Source organism: Podarcis pityusensis, assembly GCF_964106645.2.
Source record: "Podarcis pityusensis genome assembly, chromosome: 11".
Classification (NCBI taxonomy): domain Eukaryota; kingdom Metazoa; phylum Chordata; class Lepidosauria; order Squamata; family Lacertidae; genus Podarcis; species Podarcis pityusensis.
Window position 1 is genome coordinate 28269128 of NC_138036.1, and position 16893 is coordinate 28286020.

At 42.9% G+C, this 16893-nt stretch overlaps 2 long non-coding RNA genes across 10 annotated transcripts in view; one reads left to right on the plus strand and one right to left on the minus strand.

Annotated features, from left to right (window-relative positions):
* Positions 1-4353, minus strand: part of LOC308458350 — a 156579-nt gene extending 152226 nt beyond the window's left edge. For 5 of the 8 annotated variants that reach the window (XR_013977250.1, XR_013977254.1, XR_013977255.1 and 2 more), the window contains exon 1: positions 2687-3288. This is a non-coding gene — a long non-coding RNA (uncharacterized lncRNA). Of the gene's footprint in view, positions 1-2686; positions 3289-3781 lie in introns of those variants that run through there. The other 3 variants (XR_013977251.1, XR_013977252.1, XR_013977253.1) reach the window with 3 other exon arrangements.
* LOC308458506 overlaps positions 1-10383 on the plus strand; it is a 42474-nt gene extending 32091 nt beyond the window's left edge. For both annotated transcript variants that reach the window (XR_013977495.1, XR_013977496.1), the window contains one exon: positions 9895-10383. This is a non-coding gene — a long non-coding RNA (uncharacterized lncRNA). The remainder of the gene's footprint in view (positions 1-9894) is intronic.
* Positions 10384-16893: the final 6510 nt, after the last annotated feature.

Below are 16893 nucleotides of genomic sequence, written 5' to 3' on the forward strand. Positions count from 1 at the left end.
TCAACACAGTTCTGTAGCAAGTGCACATTACGACTAATACATGAAGCAGTCCTAAAAATTTGATTAATAGAAAGGCAAGATAGAAGCATATTAAATAAATAAATTAAGGCAACATTAGTTTTGTTACCATCCTGAACTTGGCCATTGCAGGCTCTGTGACCCGGCTAATCAAGAACTTAGGGGCACTCTAAGCTGACCTTTATGAAAAAGAAGTGATGATCTCTGGCACTATTAAACAGTCCTTACAGTATGATCCTATATATGCTTGTTTGGAAGTAAGGCCACAATCCTACACACTCACACTTGGGAATAACTCCTACTGTATCAGTGGGGTATATACTTTTGTGTAGGCATACACAGGCTTGCTCCATAAGTCTCAAAGAGTTAAATGGAGAATTAACTTCCTATTATACATGTTTAGGATTGCACTGCAATCAAATGAGATTTTTTCCCCCTAGTACACCTAATAGTGTAGCCTTTGGCTGTACACTTTCTACAATGGTTTTGTATTATAATGCATGAAGGAATAATTTGGGAAGGGTAAACATGCATGTCTATTTCAAAAAGAATGCAGGCACAAACAATCCCTGGTGTTTGAATCAGGATTTTCCACCAAGCACTCATTTTCTGCTGGAAACAGGTGTGCTTGCTACCTTTTTCATATTTGCAGCTCTAAAGCCACAGGTGTGCACAACAGTATCTTCTGGAAGTAGTATGAGATCAAGCCATATTGGTAATGGAAAAAGAGGCCAAAGAACACTTATTAGAAGCATATCTCAACTTAAGAGCTCCCCAAACCACCCAATCACATGTACAAAAAAGAGAACACTGCCAAATGCTCAGCAGTAGCTCCATATACCTGTCCATTCACTGTTTACATTTTAATGGAAATTCTTTTCCATCCCTAACACAGCGTGCTTTAGAAGCCAAAAACAAATGCTGCATCAATGGAAGATGAATTTATGTTGACCTTTACCAGGAAAGCACTGTAAGACAGAGCACTTAAGCATTTAGAGTGCAGTACATCTTCACATATTATGCAGCTCCATGGCAATAGGGAAAGTGCTAACCCAGTAAAGTTACCCAGGGGACATAAAATGAAGTATATAAAACTCTCTAGCGGAATGTTATATAATATTCCCAGGTCAGGATTTGCAACTTTTGAAGACTTCTTTGTTCCATCTGGACAGGGGGGAGATTTGTGGATTCAGAATTCAAAATATATATATTTTTAAGTGACACAAATATAGACTTGCTTTCTTTTAATGCCTAGCTACAAATCGTAAGAGAAAATATCAGTGGTAAAACTGGGCTCATACTCCTTAAGTCTCTATCACCAAAGTAAGTCCATTCATTCAAATAAAACAACTCCAGAGTACAGTATGTGATTTGCAACTTGAGTTTAAATCTAATAATTAAACTGTTTCAAGAGTATGTATTTCCTGAAAAGTTAAATATTACATGTACTTGAAAACTGCAACCAAACGTTTAACAAGCTATTTAAATATGAATGTGTGCTGAATAATATGAAAAACTCACCACCCCCAACCTTCACATTCTTGGTTAATAGCACTTTTAAGTCCACCTTCCCACAAAGAACACACACAACTATCCTGTGTTTAGGTCCAGAGAGGTTTTCCTTTTAGCTGCTCACAATGCTTTTTATCTGTTCTTTACATCAACTCACCATCCCTCACCACACAGAATCTCTAGTCTAGAATAGGGATTTCCAGCATCCAGAAGATGTAAACTAGAATTCCCCTCATTCTTGACTGTTTGCTATGATGGCCAGGGCTGATTCACAACTGGGAGCCACCAGGTTGGCCACCCCAGGTCTGAATTGTACATTGTTTTTCCCCCCATACCAACTGAACCACTGCTTCCCTTGACAAGGGCCAGCCCAAAACATTGGGCTACCTGAAGCAGATAGTGCCTTTCTGTATTTCATGTACAAAAGCCACCGAGACTGGCAGTTTAGTATCACTTCAACAATGACAATGGGACAGCATCCTCCATCTTACCTGAGTGCAGCAGGCTAGCTCAGAAGGCACAGGGTAGCCTCACTCTGCCCTGCCCTTGATAGTTCATCCAACAGGAGTAAAAAGTATGTGAACTCCAATCTAACACATATACACATACAGCACACAAAGGCTTGCAACATACTTCCAATTCTTGTCTCAAGAAGTCACTGTTCAAATGCTAAGGAGTGGCTTATCTAAGGCCATTATTAAACTCACACCTGGCGACAACCTGCCCCGTTAGATCAAGAAACACAGTTGTGAGCTCATTACATTCCTTCATAGGTTTAAACCTGACCTCCTGACCCTTCCTTCATTTTACTCAGTTTCATCTAGAAAACCAGTTTCCTAAACCACTTCTTCAACTGATGAGTGGAAACCTTTAACTGGGCTGCACAAACCCCTACCTGCAATTGGCTGTATTAACATTAGCCTTCCATTTCCTTATTTAGGAATGAGGTACCTTTTAAGAAGTATGGAAATAAAAAGAATAAAATATGTGGAAATAACTAAAACCAGGGCAAATCATTATTTATATAGTTTGTGTGTGTGTGTATAAAGTGAATCCCAAGGTGATGTATAACTCAATCTCCTTCAAGCACCTCTAAACTTGGGATTTGAACCTTGGCCTAAGGCAATAATTATAAACCCAATTATAATAAACTCACTTTTCTCCCTCCTAACCTACGTAGAGAATATTTATTTTCTTATGCTGTTTTTTCTGGGGGGGAACCCCCCTCTTTCTCACGCGGGCTTCCCGATTCTTCTTTCCCACAGGGTCTCTTCTGCTGAGCACCCACCCCTTGGGCTGGATCCAGACTCTGCCTTGCGTCAAAGGAGTTGTTAAGACGTTAACCCCAGCCGAGCGCGGGGACGTTAAAAAACGCCGCGACGCAATGATGAATGGGGTTGCTGGGCCGGCATCTTAAAAGCCCAGGCTTTGGCTTCTCTTTTAACTGTTTCAAACTGACAGAGCCATAGATCACACAAACGCGCCCGCTAAAAGGAGAGAGGCATTTGGCCATTTCGCTTAAGAAAATCACGCGTGCACGAGCCTGCTCAGCCTCTCAGCGTCTCCCGAGAGGAGGACCGGGCTCTTTTCTCACGCGCACCTGCGTAGGCATATGTGTCAGAAAACGAACCGCAGGATACTGAAAAAGCAGCAGCTCTCAGCTATCGCCGCTCCCCCTCAGCACAAAGCGCGCGGGCCTTACGCCTCCAGCGCTTTGCAATCACGCCTAGAAGAGGCTGAAGCGCTTGCGCATGCGCAGAATTTCCCGTTGTTTGGCGCGCGCGGCCGCGGCTCTTCCTGTTCCCCTCCCCCACCCACCCTTTCTCTCATTCTCTTTCTCTTTTTTTTTTTTCATCTCTCTCTCTCTCTCTCCTCCTTGTGGAGAAGTTGGCGCGCTGCCCGCTCAGGCATTCAGCGCGAGCTCCTCAGGGATCAGCAAGCAAAGTCACAGTCTGCACAAACAGAGCTTTCAAATTCATAAAATTCATAGGATTTTTCACAAATGAATGAACACAATTTTCTACCAATTTCCTCATTATGCAAATATGCAAAATATCAAATTTAGGCCAATTAGGGTCCTCCACAGTCCCAAATTCACCCGTTTAAGCCATAATTGCAGAAACTATCAAATAATTACGGCCGCTAATTGGAAATATTTGTGACAGATACAACAAATTCTTGCACAAATTACATTTCATTTTAGGAACCACTGCGCGCCACTGAAATTTTATCGAAGTCTAATTTAACTTACATAATGAGTTGAATTGAGTACTTGTTATCAAATTTGAGCAATTCATAGCTCCGTAATGTGGAATGATCAAATAAATTAAAAGGGAATTTATTCAATATTTTTGTTGTGATCCTTTTTTTTCGAAACCATTGCTATTTTGTGGGGAATTTCCTTCCTCCTCTCGCTCCCGCTGCCTGAGGTGGCTGACATCTGTCATAAAAAAAATATATCTTAAAAAAACAAAACAACCACCCCACCAGCTGCAGTGGGAAGGAGGAGGAGGGAAAGCAAGCAGGAGCAGCAGCAGCCGCGAGCTGCCCTGATAGCTGACAGAAGAGGAAGGGCAACATTTCCAGTCATGGTTCCTTCCTCAGCGCTATCATTCTTAGCCCAGAGAGAGAGGCAGCGAGAAATCATAATACAAACATGCTCGACTTTCCTGACGGGGAGGAGGTGGCGGGGAATAAAAAAAACCACCTCGGGATTTATTTCATTTACACTTCCGGGTGAATGGCGAGAACAAGAAGCGTGACTTGTGTGAACGGAATTGTGCTGACACCCTAAGCGCCCTTTCCCCCCGCCTGGCCCCGGGAACCTAAAAGGCGCTTCCCCTCAACTGCCCGCTCGATTCGAATTCCATCGCCACCCTTAGCCCACCCTGTCCACGTGACTGTTTCTCGCCAATCCGATCTTAGGGTGAAGGCTTCAAACTTAACGCACTTTTGGGGAGGGAGATTCCCACGGGAGCTGAATTCCAGCCTTAAAGATCAGGGTCTTTGGATGCCCATGAGCGTCTTTACCTGCCATTGTTTCCCATTTCTTCTTCGCCTTATCCCTAAAGTTACAGTTCTAGACACAGGCTTTTAGGGGGGGAAATATCGTGGCAAGCAAGCCCTACATTTAAACAAAAACCAAAACCACCCCCTTCTAACGGGGTGATATGATATCGATCAGAAAAGGTTTTGTGATGTGTGTCAGGCTCAACCTTCGGCGAGTCTCTCGTTAAGGGAATGCAGCCGAACGCCATTGGTTGTGTTCCCATGTTGTTTTAAGGCCATCCAATCGATCAGAATATTTTTGGCATCCAATCTGGATTAACGCACTTCCAGACAATCTAGTCTTGCGGGATGCAGGCCTTGTAGCCAGTCAAAATTCCCATTTTAAACAGAGGATAACCTGTTTACATTTTGAGGATAACCTGTTTACATTCATGGATTCATCCAGAGAATATTTATATGTATATAAAGATGTAATCTTATATATTAGTTAAGAGTGTGATAACCTTTGCACAAACACATGTGAATTGCTCACCCAGCCAGTTATATCAAAACAGACTTCCACATATACTGTAACGTATGGGTATATATGGAATTATATGTCCAATAATTGTATATATTAGCAATGTATATTCTTCACAGCGGCCACTATTCAGTAGTGAGCCACACTTTCTTAAACCCACTGATATTAATGGAATTTCAGTGCATAACACTGTGCTCTGAATTATGGCCAGTTTGTTAGTGCCAATGTGATCTATTCAGTACTGGCATAACTATATATAATTATATGCAATACATATATTATGTACATGATATACATAATATATGCTCTTCCTTAGTCAATGGTCAGAGAGGAGTTTATTATTATTGGCCCATTTTGCAGAAAATTCCTTAAATAGGAAAAAAAATGTGTAAGGCTCATAATACAATAATGCAATATATGGCACTCTGTATATATGTATACAATGTGTGTGCTTGTACTATTATATATAACTTGCATTTATCTCTGTATACCCCTGAGTTGCCCTCTCAGGAGAAGGTCAGCTCCCTGGCCAGAGACGTTATTTTTCTTCCTCACCGCCATTCTCACATCCACACACGCACCATTTTTAACTGCCTGTGGCCTCGTTGGCGGATTATAAATGTCTTCTTCTCGCTGTGATTTGTTTAATCCGTGGAAATGGTGCTGGTCCTATGTAAACAAGCCAAGTGCGGAATGAAGGCAGCCACCCATGCGTGGCCAGCCTGCCTATTTGTCAGAAAACCTTCATAAATACTGAGCCGGGGCTGGGCAAGGATGTGATGTCTCCATTTTTGCCAGGAAAGGGCACGAGGAAGACAAAGCGAAGCAGTGCGCCGTGTAACCTTTAAGGGACAGATAGAGTGTTGTGCTGCTCTTCGCCAGAGACTCGCTCGCTCCCCTCCCTCTCCCTCTCTCTCCCTCTCGGTAATTCACCGCCAGCGAGGATGGATGACGGGTTATCCAGAGTATCTAGACCCGTTTCTGCGTGCAGCATGTATGTGTGCAAAGACAAAGTGACGAAGACAGTCCAATAATATCTTCGTCCCTGAACCATTCTGCAATCCAGCTCTAATTGTCTGGCAAGCTGACACGCTCGCATCCAGTTGTGGGGCTTTTGTGGGGTTTGGAGCGGAAAACGTGGCCCGTCCAGCTTGGTAGGCGCACCCAGAAAACGTCGGATCGTTCTATGAAGAAATTCGCCTTTCTTTCTTTCTTTATTTTTTCAGAGGTTTACTTTTTCAGTTATCCGTGTTGCTGGACAATACCTCATTATTTTCTTAGGCTCTGCTTCGCATTGATCCGATCTTGTGTCCGCTGGAGATTTTAAGAGAAACACATATGTGTCTGATCAGAGCAGCAATTACCTCCTGTAATTATTACAGTCCTTATTTATTACAAAAAAGTGAGAAAATGTCGAGTATTAAAACGTGAAAGCAGCTATTAATCAAACCTTTACACCTTCTTTAGCTCAGGCGTGATGGTGGGTATTATCATAAATCTACTCTGATAGTAACACAAGAATAATGAGTTCAGTAATGATAGCGATGATGATGATAATGATTTTAACCAACAAAGAATAGTGTAGATTTATTGCTAATAACGTGGTACAGGAACCTCTTCATTAAAAATTACCTATATGTACTCCTCATGGTTGAAGATGAGATTGCCAGGAGTTGTTTGGGTGCGTTATGGCGCTCCAAACAACTGCTAAGGAGCAGCAACTTGAACTACACTAGGCGAATGGTGACCCGGAACTACTTATAATGCCGATTTCTAAAGTAGGCAGCTTGATATACACTGTCCAGAAACGGCCCCTAAATAATTCGGCTTAGTTCTCGCCTTTCCCCTACCCACCCGCAGTAGTAGAGCTAATTCGGGTATAACCTCCTCCATACACACACACGCACAAACACGTGCGAACGTGTTATGCCCCAGTCAGAATTATTAACAAAATTCTTGGAGAACACATGCATGAATTTGGCCTTGTTTAGAGAAAGCGAGGCGGAACTGTGAATGCCGAAAGAGTGCGAAAGGGACTTTAACCCTACTTGCTTATGAGAATCTTGGTTTAGCTCAGCAAATTTGAAAATATTTGCATTCAGGGGAGGGAACAAAAACAGCTCTCCCCAAAACTTCAAGGGGGTTCATTGATTATTATTTTTTGTTTGGAGTGGAAGATCGACCTGATTCTGGCGTGGTAGATTTTAGTTCGTCGCTGTTTCATTGCCTTTACGGGAAGGACTGTGGAGTAAATGTACTGGGGTTGTATATTGCTGAGTTCGTAGGAATTATTGGCTTCTGTATTTAAGAGGATGGGGGAAGGAAGGCTTGGTGCAAGGAGATGAGGGTTAGACAAGCGCTCCGTACAGTTTGAGGATACACACACCTTAGCCATTACAGCGCACAGAATTAATCAGTATTTGGGGACCTAACAGACAATGGGGGCTTGCTGTCATGTCTTCGCCTCGCCACAGAGCAAACGCAAAGGCAAGTCGGCGGCAGCGCCTGCGCTCATGCGCTCCTTCCACTAAAAACAATAAAGGTCATTTTCTACTGAAGTCTGACGTGGATGCTCAAACACACACACAGGCTTTGTGGAGTTTATCCTCATATTTAAAGTTTAAAGTCTTCACGAATTTTACAGGTATTCAGGTAAAGGTCCCTCCCCCCCAATTCAGGATATTTGGAAAATAAACTCACTACTGGGTCTGCTACCACCATAGTTTTATGCATTTCATAAGTCTTAATTCCTCTCATCCCTAGTTTTAAGGAGTTATATCGACATTATTTCACAGGTATTGAATGTTACCCAGTCCTTACACATCGATACGTTTATTTTAGCTAGTTATGTTCCACCACCCATTTAAAGGGGTAGATATGTTAGTGGTTTGTTTGCTTTTTAAATTATCTTTCTTGTTCTCGGGTTTGTTTGTTTGTTTTTGATATTTTATCGCAAATATGGAGAGAACTTTTTTTTTTTTTACAAAACACCATGAGCTAATAAGATTGAATGTAAAATAATTTATATATCACCATTAACAAAACCCTGATTCTCCAGAATCGCCAAGGGAGTAGGCAGAATACCTGGGAGTATGTCACAGAGACTTACAATCATATCATGGTTGAATTAGCGTTTGGAGGAAACTTAAAGGACATCTAGTCTGCCCTACTGCTCAGTGCTCACTTACTTGAGGAAATCCAAGAGCCCTTATTACAATATCAGTAGTAATTTGGCTATTTACCTCAGCGAAACGTGACTTAACTCTCTCTCTAGCTGCTTGTGTGTATTGCAGGAAGCTGTAGCAGGTAAAGATTCAGGCTTTGTCGGGTCTCTGGAGAGAGTGACGAAAAATAACCACCTCCTCCCCAGTTATACTCCTCTCTCTATTATTTTAAGAAATACCAGCCTTTAAAGTGATAACAAAATTTCCAAGATTGATTCACGATGCGCCCAATATAATACTGACATAATTGCCTTGTGTTACATAATAAACAAAACATCTGTAGCATTATAACCTTGGTGATGAGTTATGAAACCAAGGTATGGGCCAATTAGCTGGCTGGTATTTTTATTTTTTTTTTAAAGTAAGACTCTATAAACATCAGTTTTAAATTGTCCTAATTAGTAACTTGCTCATTAATTAACTTTCTGATTAATTGTGTAGCAATCTAATTTGCAGATGAGGTACTTCAACAGTAATACCTTGTAACTCCTTCGCTTGTCTTTAACATTCTCCAGCATTCAAGGCCGTCTTAGACCGGCTGGCCATTCTAGTTACAAGGGAAACGTGATGGTGATGCTTATTTGGATATGGCAGTAAGAACAGGCCAGGGACAAAGCAGTTGCGAAGAAAATGAGCACTCATGGAAAGAGATTCTCTACCCAGTGAAGCTGGGACCTACAATCATTATTACTATACTATCATTATACTAAGTGCATTATACTAAGTGCATTGTTTTAACTGGATTATGGGACCCGTCGCAATTTTACAGTACAGTCTATCTGAAACTTTTTATATTTTTATGTTGAACTTCACTTATTGCGTCCCCTAATCCAGTTAAGCCAGGTCTTTTGGTCTTGGGCTGCTGTCAAATGTTTAAAAGACTAATGAGACCGCTGTAACTGGAGTTACCCAAGCCCATTCCATAAATTATGCCAGTTACTGTTATGTAACTTTAAAGACCTGATTCTTAATAGATTTACTTGTAAACAAGCCCGATGCACCTAATCGGAACTTACTTTGGAATTGTGTGTTGGGGTTCTTTTTACTAAGTGACTGGGAGTAATGAATCCATTGACAGCCACAAATTAACAAAAAGGAAAAAACAGCACACACCCAACACCAAACTTTCAAGCCAGTGCAATTGATTTCAAGGAAGCCTTCTTTCAGCTAAGCGTGCCTAAGGAAGCAATCTTCAAAGGCGACTTTTAATCGGATGAGTACGATGTTGGTGGCACCGTTGTCAGGCTGACTTCACCTCTGGTTTCGAGGAATGCGCTGAAGGTGATTCCTCCCAAGCCATGCATTATTTTCTCGCCTCATTTAGGCGAGAGAAACTCTTCGCTTCTTTTTATACCTTCCACTTGCCACCACTATTGAGATTCTTAAATCAAGCGACTAATTGAACCATTAACCAGTTAAATTCGAGTCAGTTAATCAACTTAAAACCCAAACTGGGATGCTAATGGATGGTAATAACAGATCAGATTCTCTCTGTATATTTCATGTTATTTGTGTGTGTGTGAAGGTGCAATGTAGCTTTAGCATTTCCCTTCTCAACCAGTAACCTTTTCTCCTCCTCCCCCCCCCCCCATTTTGTTTTTCTTACCCCAGGTGATTATGAGAAGCTGGAGGTAATGTAATAACACCAGACAATAAAGGAATAGCGGGCGACATGTAAACCACAGGGTTGGCTGGAATTGAAATATCTCATGGATGGTTTGATATATTTGCATCAGAAAGCCGGGCAAGATTTTCCCGGCTTCCCCCGATTGGCTGCGTTTCCCCCACCAGAGCTATTGTGGCCCGGGTTTGTCTGTGGGGGGAAGAAAGCAAGAGAGAGAGAGAGAGAGAAGAAAAGCCTTTCCCCCTTATGGCAGATCATTCTCTAAGTGAATAGAGATGAAGGCAGGGATATTAAGTGACTCTATAAAACATCCCGGACACAATTGTGTGATTGATGGAGGACAAAGTGGGAACAGCAGGACACACGATCCTGGGAGAAGGCGCGCTGTCAATGCGAGAAACCCATCTCTGGAAACAGCTTCTCCTGGAGGAGTTTGCAGTCTATTTGTATGAGTAATCAGCTGAGCCCCCTCTCTGTCAGCCGTGTTTACTCACTGATTTTCTCAACAAGACAACCATTGACACTGGATGGATGGGGCTAATCTGGCGCAGAACTGGCGGCTTTGCAGAGGCTACAGGTCGAAAATGGAGCGCCGCGCCAGCTTCACCTCGCCTAATCTAGCGGCTAATATTTATTAGAGCCAATTTAGAGCGCTGCTCTCGCAAAGAGCAAGCAAAGGCGCGGCTACAATTAATAACGCCACCATCGCCCATCAGATGAATATAGAAATATAGGACGGCGAGGAGAAGGAGGGCGGGTGCTCGGGAGAAATCTATAACCCCCCCCCACTCTCCCCCCCAAAAAGTGGTCTGCTGCCAAAGGCTCCAAGAAATGCCCAAAGCAACTCCCGGGGAAAGCGCTTGGCGAAGCGCATTTGCGCGGGTCCTGCGATTCCTTCGCCATTGTGCCCAGCGAGGGGGAGGGGGCGGGGGGGGGCGGGGAGACATCCGCTTGCTCCATGGTCTTTTGTGTTGCAAAGATGCGCACCTCCAGCTTCCACTGGCTGCCCGGAGCACCAAATAAATATAGGTTAGTCCTAGATTCAAGCGTTTACACACACATTTGGGCCATAAACATATATTGCATCCCTACCAATATTTACCCTTGTGATTACAGTCCGGAAGGAAGAGAGAGGCACCCGGAGAACGAACACACACACAAACGGGAGGGTAACGTAGCAAAATTATCTACAAACTGAAATGGATATGAAGTATATCTTAGATCGCTGGTGTACATCATTACCAATGCTCTATGGTCATGTGTGCACATTCCCCTCTATTTGTGCCTGCCTATACAATAATAATGGGTGCCTGGCCCATTAATGTATCTTTATCTGCAACAGACATACAAGGAGAGTCACTTGCATAAAGGGTTTGCTGGTACATTGGAGAGGGCTCCTTGATTACCCACCTGGAATAAGCGGGCAAGTTGCATATCAACATCTGTTCGACTAAACGCATTACATGCACAGGCTGGGGTTATTTGCGTGATACAGATGCTGATGCTACACACATGGACACACCAAAATGGAATTATGCAGACTGTTATATATGTATGTAATATGAACATCTGTTATATTAATGGCTCATATAAATGCACATACACAATGCCAGAGTAGCCTTAGTGGATGGAATGTGGATTCAAATCCAGGATACAAATCCTTTACAGCCCTCAAATGTGCATATTGCATTGGGCAAATCACCATCTTCCCTATTGATCTTGGACTTCCCAATGCTGGTGGGGTAAGAAGTCCTGTTCTGAGTTCATGGGCAGGATCAATAAATAAATATATAGTGTGCTCTCTATTTTATACATAGTACATAATGCATATTGACCACATGTAATATATGTGTTTATATATACACCCATGCATAGAATGTATGCCAGTATCATGCATGCATGAAGTATGCATTTCTCTGTTGTACACACATCAAATTTTGCATATATAGTAGTTATTGCATGATAATAGGCACCCATCACACATACTGCCGAAGGTTAGCCACATTGGCTTGTTGCAGCAAAAGCTAGCAAGATTCTTGTGACACTTGGAAGATTGATTGGGGCCTGAGCTCTTGTGGTCTATAGTCTGCTTCATGAGAGACATAAAGTGGCCTGGAATGCAAAAATGCCTGAATTAAGCACTGTATATTCATGTACTGCATGTGCGTACTATAAGCTTCTGTACAGATTCAGAACACACACTTGTACATTGCATATTAGGAATACCATAATACATGGATGACCATCTGAGGAGTCTTTGCACATTCAATATTTATCAGAATATAACAAACATTCCCACACATATCATCACAGTCACACGTCATGTGGGGGGGGGGTGTGAGTGTGCAGTTTATAGATTATAGACATCATATACATTAATCTGCCCCAAAGAACTGCCAATGTGTCTCGGATTAGGATATCTCTTTCTATACTCTACTCTGGGTGGTATGGGTCAAGGGGCGGGGGGGGGGAAGAGATTCCATCATTGCAGAGGGTTGGACTAGATGACCCTCTGGGTCCCTTCCAATTCTACAATGCTATGATTCTATGACAAACTAGTAGCTGCCATGTCTGCTGACGGCTTCTTAAAGGTTAAAGGAGAAAGTCGCAGGGATCCTCCTCACCCGGGTCCGAACTCTTGAAAGGGAGGGTGGGGCTTTAACCTTTCCGTCTCGCCATCCTGCGCCAGATATTTGCTGGGGGGCAGGGGAAGCTCCCACTCTTCCAGAGGAAAGCCTTTTCTTCCAGCGCCCTGGGAGCAAAGGGTTAAAGCCCTCTGCCTCTCAGGGTTTCCCCGCGCCTGCTATTTTAGAGTCTTGCCGGGGTGGGAAACGCGTCGCCCGCCGGCTTGCTGCTAGTCTTGCTTGGCCGCAACTTTACGCCGCCCTCCCGACAGAGGGCAGAGGGTCCGGGAGGCCAGGCGCCGCGGCTGCCGTTCTGGCGCAGAGCCTGGCCGGCCGCCGCCTTACCCTTTGCAGCAGAGTGCGGCCCGGGCGCCTCTCCTGCTGTCCCCCCGGCGGCCGCTCGGCGCTAATTGCTCGGCTCCCTGCCTGCCCACACCTCGGCTAATTCCCCGCTTCTCATTCTGCGGGGAGGCGGCGGCTGGCGGGGCGGGCGGGGAGCAGCGGCGCCACGCCGGCCCCTCCTCGGAGCGCGCGCCTGATTCCGGCGTGTGGCGTCCATCAAGGCCTCCCTCGAAAGGGCGGTTCGCTAAATTAGCAGCTTGGCTGTATAATCAGGCTCTGGCCGTCGAGGCCGCTGAGCTCGCCCGTAGAACCAGGTGAGGCTGCAGCGTCTAATGGGCTGGGAGGTGTGACGGAGATGCTAAGTTGGCAATTAAACCTCACCGATATCATTCGATCGCGATTTTAGGGCAGCGTCAGGTTATTACCGCTAGAGGGGAAAGAAGGCGAGCGAGATCTCTTACATATAAAAGCAGATCGGCATTAAAATTAGGGGAAAGTTGACATCACTCTAAAACGATTCGGCTCTCGCTTTCCTCGCTGGGATCTGTGAGGCCCCAAAACATGTTGAAACTCATTTTTATGTTTATTTCTGTTTTGGCTCCCGCCGAGTATACGCTTATAAAAATGCCGGTGAGTTTGACCGGATCCCCCTAAGAATCAAGAGCCTCATCTAATTTTTTTTCCACACGCAAGTACACACCCTCCTGCAATGTAGGAAAAGTCCTATGAAAAATAGATAAAGTGACCACATGACCCAGATGTGCGTCCCTAAGTGCTAATGCGTATACACGTTAGAAGATACGCGCGCGAGTTTTTTCCTCGTGCTGGGGGCAGGGATATTGATCATCTGAAAAAGGCGGGGGGAGAAAGAGAGAATAGTATTTGTAGTGTAAGCCCCTGAGAGATGACACTTAGATAGATTTACTCGCCCTTGGTCTGTCAGGATAAGAGAAGCCTGGAGGAATGGAACGCTTGAGAAGAAAGAGTTAAAAGTAAACTTAATTTAGAGGTGAAAACAAAAGGAAAGGGTAAACATTTAGAGAAAAGGTTACTTAAAGTGTAGCTCTGAGCGCTGAGACTCCTAACTGAAAAGCGCTGCTTGTGCCATACAAAGCTCAGCAGCATCACCTCCCTCTGAAATTTCCTTTTAAGTGTAAACACGTTGGGTTGCCTGCCTGTTAATGTACCATTTAAATATATTAACCCATGTACATACTCTATTTAAACAGCTCTCTTCACTAGAAAATATTTTTTCCACATTTAAACTTGAAGGCCATTTTCTATTTATTCCAAGGAAAAAAAATGTCCCATGGTGTTTGATGCACTTAAATACCTAAATTGAAATATAACCGAAAAATATTATTAGCTTTATCTGCTGACACAAGGGAGGCAGGTTAAAGTATTTTTCATTTAATTTAATAGTGAATACAGCACTTAAGACACTTGATGATTTATTGATCAAATAGAAATCAGGGCATCCAACAGCTACTTATTTAATCCCCATTCCCACAATTAAATATGATTTCCCTCCTCCCTTTCCCACAATTTGTGCACCCAGCCTTAAGGCTGTCAAAGACTGGAAAGGGTTTAGAGACACTTAGAAGATTATAAATCTCTTCCCACCCACCCCTTCCTTCCCTCTATGAAGGATGGGCAATCCATATGAACCTCCATTGAACTGTAAACAGGATTTTAATGGACAGTAATGGCTCTGTGATTTTTAGCTATTGTTCCAAAATGACCAGCGTGTTTATGGTTCTTGTTTTAAAAAAAACAAATCAGAAAATTAGAATTAAATAAGTAGCTGTTTGATGCCTGGTAAAAAGGGCTTCAGAAGGTTTTGCATACACATTGTTTTTACCTCTTGGTTGCATGGTAGTTCAGGTGATTAATTCACAAAAGTAAACTGGGGTACCTGTTATATATGAGTAACTGAAGTCTTATTTTAATGTAATGTGGGCTAGAGGGCTGATCTATTAGGGCAAAGTTAATTTATAGTTAACATAGTATGGGTGCTGAGCTGGGGCTGATGGGAGTTATGGTCCAAAAGATTTGGAGGACACCAGTTTGGCAAAGGCTGCCAATATCTACCTTCTGTTCCCAGCTCATGAAAATGACGATTGTTGTATTTGTAAAGCACTATGTACACTATAGGGCTATATAATAATAAGTGCAGGAAAATGTAACAGAGCCTAAATGAGGAGAGTAAGGTCACATCCCTTGGCAGGCCTTAAGTTGGGGTTCTATACTGTAGTGAGAGTGTAGAACTCCCTCTAGAATCTATGATTCTAGGAATGGTTTCATTGACCAACCTAACATCACTTTGCTTACTGTCCCAAACCAAATTCTATTTCTAACCCTATTTCTACCATCCAGTGAAAATTCTACACTACACTCCCTGATTTGTTTCCTCTAAGAATTATACGCTCTATTGGCATGACCCATGGCACTCTATTTTTTTAAACATAGTTTTTAAATGAAAATTAATAAAAATCTAACATGGTTGCACTGAGATTTAGCTTTGTTTACATTAGAGCTTATGACATGAAACAATTACATAAAATTTAAAATCAACTATAAACAATGAGATAAACATTTCTAGATATATCAACAAAATTGTGTCAAAGTATGTATGCCAAAATTACTACATACATGAAATGATGGATAATAACATGTATTGCTTAGATTGGTGGCCATAAATCAAAGCTATTTTGCATCAGTAACAATTAGAATTTATAAAGTTAAAAGGCTCACAATACTTTTAAGTTCTGACTACAGCTTCAAGTACATTTGAAATATCACTTTTAACAGCATAGTACAAGTTTAGTCCAGCAAATAAGAGTGATGCTCTTAGACCCGGTCGTACAGAGACAACAGTATTCACACTATTATAACTTTGAGGACAAATATGAGAGAGATTATGGTGATTAAGATCAAGAGCTTTGATCTGGGAATTCCCATTTCAAATATAGATCTGCCATGAATATACTGGGTGGCTTTAGGCCAGGCTTACACAATATGTGATCCAGTCACATGTTCTCCTTGTTTTTGAAGTCCCAGGCAAGAAAAAATATAAAGGTAAAGGGACCCCTGACCATTAGGTCCAGTCGTGACCGACTCTGGGGTTGCGACGCTCATATCGCTTTATTGGCCTAGGAAGCCAGCGTGCAGCTTCCGGGTCATGTGGCCAGCATGACTAAGCCGCTTCTGGCGAACCAGAGCAGCGCACGGAAACGCCGTTTACCTTCCCGCCGGAGCGGTACCTATTTATCTACTTGCACTTTGACGTGCTTTCGAACTGCTAGGTTGGCAGGAGCTGGGACCGAGCAACGGGAGCTCACCCCCTCGTGGAGATTCGAACTGCCGACCTTCTGATCGGCAAGTCCTAGGCTCTGTGGTTTAACCCACAGCGCCACCCGCGTCCCAACCAAGAAAAAATAGGAGGTTGTTAATAGAGACCCTGGTTGTATCAATGTTTAAATGCCTGGTGGATCAGGCATTATGTTGACCACTATTCCTTGCTTCAGCAAACTTTATGTAAATAGGTTATTAATAACACTGGCATACCTTAGTACTGAGATGATGGCTGTGTACACATTGCCATATTAAAACTCTGCTAGCTTGTTCTTTTTCTCAATACAGATCAAAGCTGGTTTGGAGAAACACATATCAAAATAACATTTCTTAAGAAATGACTGGATAGATATGGACTGTGGCTAAAGCTGTGTGTACAACAGTTCAAAAACCAATGGCAGGAGCACACTGGATGCAGAGCAAACAGGAGTGTGTACACAAATGTGTGGTGTGCAGAGCAAACACTTAAGAAATAATCCCAAAAGAGGTGCTTGTTTTGGCATCACACTAAAATTGGAATGATACACAGAAGATTAAAGTGGCTCCTACGCACAAATGACACACACATTTATAAAACATTCCATATTTGTAAATACTTCTAAAGGGGTAATTAGAATATGGCAAAGGAATAACAGAGAGGGTAGACCTTACCCCCCCCCCCAAGAA